The following is an 8,399-nucleotide window of genomic DNA, read 5'->3' as shown; positions in this document are numbered from 1 at the left end:
TAACCAAAACAATAACTGCTGTGTTTCCAAAGACATTAACCATGTAAACCAGAGAGAAAAGGAAGAAGAGGGGTACCTCGGTCTGGGGGTGATTGGAAAATCCTAGAAGGACCAGCTCAGTGACGGTGCTGAAATTTTTCTGAGACATCTTTGGGGCCAGAATTAAACTACTGATGTGGAGAGAAGAAGAGATATCCTTTGAAGACATAGAATCATGATGAGGTAATAAAAGCACACTAATTCTTTAACACCATTAAATACTATCCAGGAGAGTATATTCATTGACTCACTGGATGGAATTACCTGTTTTTTGAAAATTTCATTTACATTCATACCAAAGTTTGAAAAATGCTTTCATATATTATAATGAAAAGATTCTATTTAGATTCTGAAAGTGACTATAAATACAAAAACACGAAAATGCACAGAGATGCGCATACAAGCAAATAAAGAATAAATTATTTTTAAGTTCTCTTTTACCGCCTTTGCCAATGTGTGCAGTGCAAGCTTTTAAGAAGAAACTTTGTTTTTGGTTTAGTAACATATTTTTCCATTTGTAGTATGAGAGCTCATAACATGATCTTTCAGAATTTGCTAAAATGAGGGTGAAAGTAAAATATAAAATAATTTTAAGAAGTTTTTTTTTTTAAAATGAAATTAGAGGATTGTAGTAAGTTGGTGAAATTCTAAACATGAGTAAGTGGCAAAGAGGGACATAAAATTCAGGTAATCTGATTCGCACGTGCTTGGCTGTTTTTGCATTTACACTGCAGAGATGAGAGGCTCATTTCAATTCATAAGTTTGTTCACTTACAGGGAAATGTTGTATATGCTTTGGGATTCAGAGGAAAATATTAATTAAACTCATATCTGATCCAATTTCTACAAAAAGAGGCAAATGTTACATACTCTTAACATGGACTTGAGGAAAAAGTGAGCTCCTTCACTTATTTTAATTTTCACCACTTTACATTTTTAACGAACTGTGTTTCAGGCAGAAATACAAACTTTGTATCTCAAATAATAGGTTATCTAGTTTCTTCTAAATAATGTCTAAGAAATAGATTTTTTCCTTTAACTTACCATTGTCCTCTCTTCTCAGATATGTATACAGTTAGACCATGTCGTTGCAGAAGCACACACTCAAAACTCACTGTGTACATCCTCTTGGTCCCTTCAAATCATATAATTTTAATTATGTAAAAGTTATATCCTGAAAAAAATGATAGCAGATTAAGGGAAATGAAGGTTTGGGAAATCATTTAACCTAAAATATAATAACAGTACTAATGATATAACAGTACAGCTAAGTTATTGCAAATTTGCTAGGTGTCTTACAATGTTATAAGTGCCTTATTTGGATTAATTCATTCAATTTACACAATAACCATGTGAGATGGATTGCACTTTTATCCCCATTCTGTAATGATAAAGTGTTACACAAAGACCATAACCACCTGCCAGGTATACATAGCCAGTTAGTGATAGGGCTAGGATTTAAATCAAGGGAGGCTGGTTCTGATTCAGACTATTAACCCATAGTTTTTCCTAAATATCAGAAGCTCACATTAATCAGCTTAACACCGAGGACCACAGAAAATGACTGTATCACCAATGTTTCCTCGTCTGTAACATCATTTTTTTTCTTTTTTCTTTTATTTTTCTTAGCACTTACAGATACTTGGTGACAAATAAAGACAGGCAAATATTTAGAAATACCAATATCATTTATATTTTGATCCAGCCACATGTCTAAAAGTTCTTTTCTCAAAAATAATAAAAAAATATTAATAACAAGTATTCTCACCCTTAAGAAAGAAGGAAAAGTTAGAAGGACTTCTTCAAATACAAAGAAATTACCATTAAGAAATTACAGTCTCTCTTGAGTGCTAATAAAAGACATTTTGCAAAGATGATGAAAAGTTTAGTCTTGGAGAAACGTTAGAATGAGACATCAATGTTTATTTTTAAATGTCAAATTCACTCATATTTCATTATTCCAAATTGCCTTGATGTTATGATTTTGCCAGTCTCTACAGAAACTGCACTCAAGAAGGAAACCTTCCTGGGCTCTCACTGGTGTTGATAGTGCCTGGTCCCTGTTTACTTCTGTCTCAATTTGAAACACGCTTTCTATTTCCTTTTCTGGAACACAGGTGGGACACTGAGATAAGATGGTATTGAAATAACTACGCTGTTGTTTGTTACACAGAATTCAGAGCAAGTAACAAGTCTGTATATTCCGAGACATTAACAAATATGAGATCCCAATCCCTAAGGAATCTTCTTAACTTTCCACAGATGTTCTGCTTTTAGGAGACAGAAAGAAAGGAAACAAAAACACAATTAGGTGCTGCTCAAATGAGAAAAAGCTAACTTTCTGATCCCAGTGAGTGTGTGCATGGGACTTCTGAATATCGTTCCTTTGTCTATAATAATTTTACATCAGGTACATGAAAGAAAGCTAATACGTACAGACATTTTTCAGGAACTTGACTGCCCTCCTATTGATTTCTAAATATAAATTCCGTACCTTTACTACATTTCCAATGACATCAGGCACTGACATTTTCTTTCCTTTTTAACAAACTGTAATCACAGGAATACTTAATGTGGCTCTTTTTTGATTTCATAGTTTTATATTTTTATTAAAAATATTTAATTGACGGGCCAGCCCGGTGGCGCACTCGGTAGAGTGCAGCGCTTGGGAGCGCGGCGGTGCTCCCGCCGAGGGTTCGGATCCCATATAGAGACTGGTCCGCTCACTGGTTGAGCTCGGTACGGGCACGACACCAAGGGTTGCAATCCCGTTGCCGGTCGCGGTACGAGCATGACACCAAGGGTTGTGATCCCGTTACCGGTCACGAAAAAAGACAAAAAGGAAAAGAAAATATTTAATTGACAAAATCATATATATTCAAGATATACAATGTCGTGATTTGATATACATATACATTTTATCACATCCAATTAGCACACATGTAGTGCATTAGATGACAGACACAGTCCTGGCCATGCTTTAGAAAACTTATATGGAAAATATAGTTTGCATTTTGTATACATGTGTGGAAATTACATAAACCTTCCTGGAAGTGAAATGTTTGAGTAAGAAGAAATTAGACTGAGAAACTGGACAATTCTTTGACATGTCTGAGGTCCATTGGTTAACATATAGAGAATCAGGCTGTGTGTTCATACATGACCAAAACATCTGTGTATCGCAGGATTCTCAGCAGAACTTGTAAATCAACTGATACACAGGAATAAACATGAGACAGAAGAGAAAAATTTTAGTTGTATTGGTAGAATGGCTATATTTTGAGAGCATTTTAGTTCAAACTGCTAAAAAATACCGTAGATTAGGTGATTGATAAACAACAAAAACTGATATTACACAGTTCTGGAAGCTTTTTGATCAAGATCTGGGTGCCCGCATGGTCAGGTTGTGTAGAGGACTCTCTGTTCTGGGTTGCAAACTGTCAACTTTTCATTGGATCCTCACATGGCGGCTTTCTCACCTATTACTATGGGGGCACTAATCCCATTCATGAAGGTTTCACCCTCATGACTTTACCTCCAAAGTCTCCAAACTTCAAATACCATAACATTGGGATTAGGGTTTCAACATGTAAGTTTTGGGGAGACACACAGATTCAACCTATTTCACAGGTATATTGGTTAGGTATACAGACTAAATGGCCTTCTAGTCCTTTCTGCTGAAATTCGAATTGGCCATGTGAATTTACCTAGTGGGACATAAGGTACAAAAGTATAAGGTTTTCACAAAATGTCTTTGGAAATAAACTGAAATAAACTAAAAAAACAATCAACCAGGTACATGATAGGAATGACCAATTTAAACATCAAATAAGCAATTTTATTTATTCCCACTGATGTTATATTGCCCAAATTATATTTTTCATTTATGTACTTCTCTGTCCACTCTACATCAAAATCCTGTTCATCTTTAAAAACTCTATTTGATTCACCTTCCTTGTAATTCCTCCCCAAATTTCTTCAGTACATACTGAGCTTTCCCATCTTACACTCATAATTTATACTGTAAGATTTGGGCCAAGAAGCCAATCTCACATAGAACGGGAAAGGCTCGCCTCGAAGAGACCACAAGACCAGGAGCAATGCAATCAGCAAGAGATTTATTAATTCCAACGCATTGGGGTCCCACCACCAAGCTGGGGTAAGACCCCGTTAGGCTTTTGAGTTGTCTTTTTATACATTTTGGTAGGCAGACTTTAAGCATCAGGTACATTTTAGCCAATGCAAGCAAGCCAACAGTACATTAGCTAATTTTGTGGTTAGCCTTTAGCAGGGACTTTCCACCCATCCCTCCCCCACATTACTATTTTTAATAATATGGTGTTACTTGTGCTGACTTTAACTGGCAGCTAGTGACATCCTGTTAGGCATACAGGATGTTCTGCAAAGGCGAGCACAGCTGGCTTACAGAGGCTGAGATAGGTCACTATAAAACTTTCCATAGAGACATGTTTAAAGAAGATTTTGGGTAAGGGGTCTTTATCACACCTGGGCAGGAAGTGTGGTTACTTGAGGAGGGGTCTCAGAAAGCTAGCCTATTTCTCATCTACACAGGAAGAAGGAGTTGAGAGCTGACAGCCTGTGGTTTTCTTGCTGACACAGGCACAGGCTCGTGACCACAGAGCTGCAGTAACGGGGTCAAAGATGGGTTGGGGCGGGTATTACCAAAAAGGGTTGGGGGGTCGCTTTTACCTCTGGTGTGACAGCCTTTAAGATGGCTTCACTGTTGTTGAGTTAGAGCAAGCTTGTTTTACAGAAGCAGATTGCACAAGTTAGTATTTTTCAGTACTATCACTGCTACTAGCAATCTACTAATTCTGTAAACTATTAATTTTCTACTGCTGTCCAACAAATCATCCCACACTTTAGCAGGTAAAACTATAAACAATTTCTTATTTGACAGCATTGTAACATTGACTGAATTTAACATTTATCTTGAACTTATTTGCCTGCCTACCAATGACAACTTATTTCTACTTCTAGTTTTCCTCACTTTTAGGCTCTTCTCTCACTGTATTTTCTCCAGTTTCCCTTTTACCTAAGATGTCATTGTTTTCAGTATTATATTCTCCAAAATTTTATCTTGCCACTGTACGTGCTTTTCCATCTATATGTCAATTGAGGATGTTAATAATAGTTTCAGTATTATATTCTTGTTTGCAGGATTAAATGAGATCTTAGAAATCTTTCTAACACATTTAAAAAAACATGAGAAAAGTGAAAGCTATATTTTTGTTATTACTTGGTTACACTTGTAGGTAGTTTGAGAAAGTTAACAAAGTATCTTTAAATATGTGTAGGTCTTCCTCAACCTCAATAAGACAGAAAAAAAACTCTATAATATATTATGCTTTTTAAAAAATTAAGCTGAGGGGCCGGCCCAGTGGCGCACTGGAGAGTGCGCCGCTTGGGAGTGCGGTGGTGCTCCCGCCGAGGGTTCGGATCCCACATACAGACCGGTTCCCGCTCACTGGCTGAGCGTGGAGCAGGTGCAACACCGAGGGTTGCGATCCCGTTGCCGGTCCCCGGTACGGGTGCGACACTGAGGGTTGCGATCCCATTACCGGTCAGTAAAAAAGACAAAAAAAGGAAAAAAAAAATTAAGCTGAGAAACAGGACCCTGAAAGATTTTTATTTCTTTTTACATGGATCCTCAAAGTTCAGTTCCCTGTGTTACACCATTTTAATTTCCATCTCAGGGAAATCTTGCAAAGTCCAGTCAATGGTATGGGCAGGAACCCATTCAACACTCCTGTTCTCTTCACTGCTATTTTTACAGAATCAAAATCCAAATTTATTCTCTTAATTCATCTCTTTTACATCTCTCTGACATAGGCATCCTCCTATTGACTGAGGGATGTGGATGATTTCAGGATATTATTATAAGGAATCCTTATCATTCTGTCTTCTTCAAAGCAAGCAGTGATACTTACTCAGAGTCTGGGAAATGTGTAAAAATTATATCAAAGTGACCATAAGTTCTCATGTTTCCCCCTGGCACTTTGCTTCAATCCAGTTAATACAACTCAAGCCTTACAAAGTTAAGGATATATGAATATGAATTTAGATAACTTATATGTGCTGTAAGCTTTCTAATCTGAAAATTAGGTAAGAATAATTGCAAAATTATAATTTACTAAATGAAGATTTCTAATGGAAGTTAGCCTGTTGAATATATACAAAATTTATTTTGAAATTGAAGAAGATTTTTTTACATTAATCAAAAAGAATACAATGGAGTGACTGTGTGTTAAGCAAAAATAAATGAGTCATAAATAGGAAATAAATATTGCAGATGAGAAACTAAATTACTATTAATTACAGAGAAAATTAGAATTTGTGTATGAATGCAAAAACATCAAATGAAAATATTTCAATGTCAAAATTGTTTAATTTATTAAAACATAAATCCATTATGCAAATGGAAAACTGGAGGTTGGAAAAATTATTTGCCGAATAAATTAAATAATACTGTGATAAGTATTGAACTGAGAATGACATTAGAACATTTTTGAAATCAGAAAAGATATCACAAACTAGTCCAACTCTGAAAAATGTGAAATCCACGAGTATTTTTTCTACTATGAAAAATTAAGTTTGAGTTATCTTTCCTCAATGCTTCTTCTCTGACTTCAAGAAAAAAATGAGTCTCACAATAATAAACAGATGTTTTCTGTCACCCCACATTTACTGTTTCCATTAAATACATAATATGCCCAGAGTAGGTGAAAAACCTATATTAACAATTTCTAAACAGTGTGAGGTAATTTTATCAGCTACATCTTGTACATTATCACAGGAATGAAAGTATTGTAGAAATACTTTTTTAAAAATTGGTTATGTATATTCATGGGGCACAAAGCTGACTGTCACCACCTGTGTCCAAGATGTGATGATCAGATCAATACTATCAGTATGCCCATTACCACAACTTGCAATTATTCCCTGTGTTCCTCACCCAACCTCCCCACAACCTCTCTCCTCCTCCCCTGCTCCATCCCTGGCAACTCTACTTATGTTCTCCCCCTCTGCAAGTCCAACACACCCCTGTGGTCCTTCTTTCTTTCCTTCTTTCTCTGTTAACTCCCATTTATGAGTGAGGACATGTGGTATTGTTCCCTCTGTAAGGCAGACATTTTGAGGTTCCAAGATCTTGGGGTAAGGTGAAGAAAATAAGTACAGGAATTCCTTCATCTATAATCCTGTAAAATCTTGGTTATTTTCCCAAAAGATATATTCCACAGTTGGGTTGTTCATTACTGATGTATTAAAAATACTGCTTTTTATTTGTTGATCTTATAGGCAACAAAAGAAAAAAATAAATAAATGGGATTATATCAAATTAAAAATCTTCTGCACAGGAAAGGAAATAATCAACAGAGCAAAAAGAGGACCTACAGAATGGGAGAAAATATTTGCAGCTATACATTTGACAAAGAATTAATATCTAGAATATACAAAGAACTCAAACAACTACACGGTTAGAAAACAAATCATCCAATCAAAAAATGGGCAAAGTAGATGAATTGACATTTTTCAAAGGAACACATGCAAATGGCCAACAGGTACATGAAAAAATGCTCAGCATCACTAGTCATCAGAGAAATGCAAATCAAAACCACACTGAGATATCATCTCAACCCAGTTAGACTGGCCATTATTAAAATGACTGAGAATAACAAATGCTGGCAAGGATGCAAGGAAAGGGGAACTCTTCTACAGTGTTGGTGGGACTTTAAATTAGCACAGCCATTATGGAAAACAGTATGGATGTTTCTCAAACAACTACAGATAGAACTACCATATGATCCAGCAATACCACCAAATGGGTATATTTCCAAAGGAATGGAAATTATCATGTTGAAAGGATACATGCACTCCCATGTTCATTGCAGCTCTATTTACAATAGCCAAGATATGTAACTAACCTAAGTGTTTATTGACGGATGACTGGATAAAAAAAAATGTGGTATATATACACAATGAAATACTACTCAGCCATAAAAATAAGAATGAAATTCTGCCATTTGCAGCAACATGTATGAGTCCAGAGAAAATTATGTTAAGTGAAATAAGCCAGACAAAGAAATACTGAATGTTCTCACTCATAACTGGCTGCTAGGAAAGAAGGGAGGGAGGGAGAAAGAAAGGGAGGGAACAAGAGAAGAAGGAAGAAATGAAGGAAAGAAAGAAAAGACCACAACAATATGCTGAACTTTCAGAAGGAGGGAACAACCCTAAGGACAGTAGAGATGGGGAGGAGGGAGGGAGTGGGTTTAGAAAGTGATAGGTCGGGCTAAGGGCATAAAGAAATACGGTTTGTAAGAATGAATATGCTAATA

The sequence above is a fragment of the Galeopterus variegatus genome, unplaced genomic scaffold (assembly GCF_000696425.1).
Source record: "Galeopterus variegatus unplaced genomic scaffold, G_variegatus-3.0.2 Scaffold8237, whole genome shotgun sequence".
Lineage (NCBI taxonomy): Eukaryota > Metazoa > Chordata > Mammalia > Dermoptera > Cynocephalidae > Galeopterus > Galeopterus variegatus.
Note: the sequence above shows the minus strand (reverse complement) of the source record.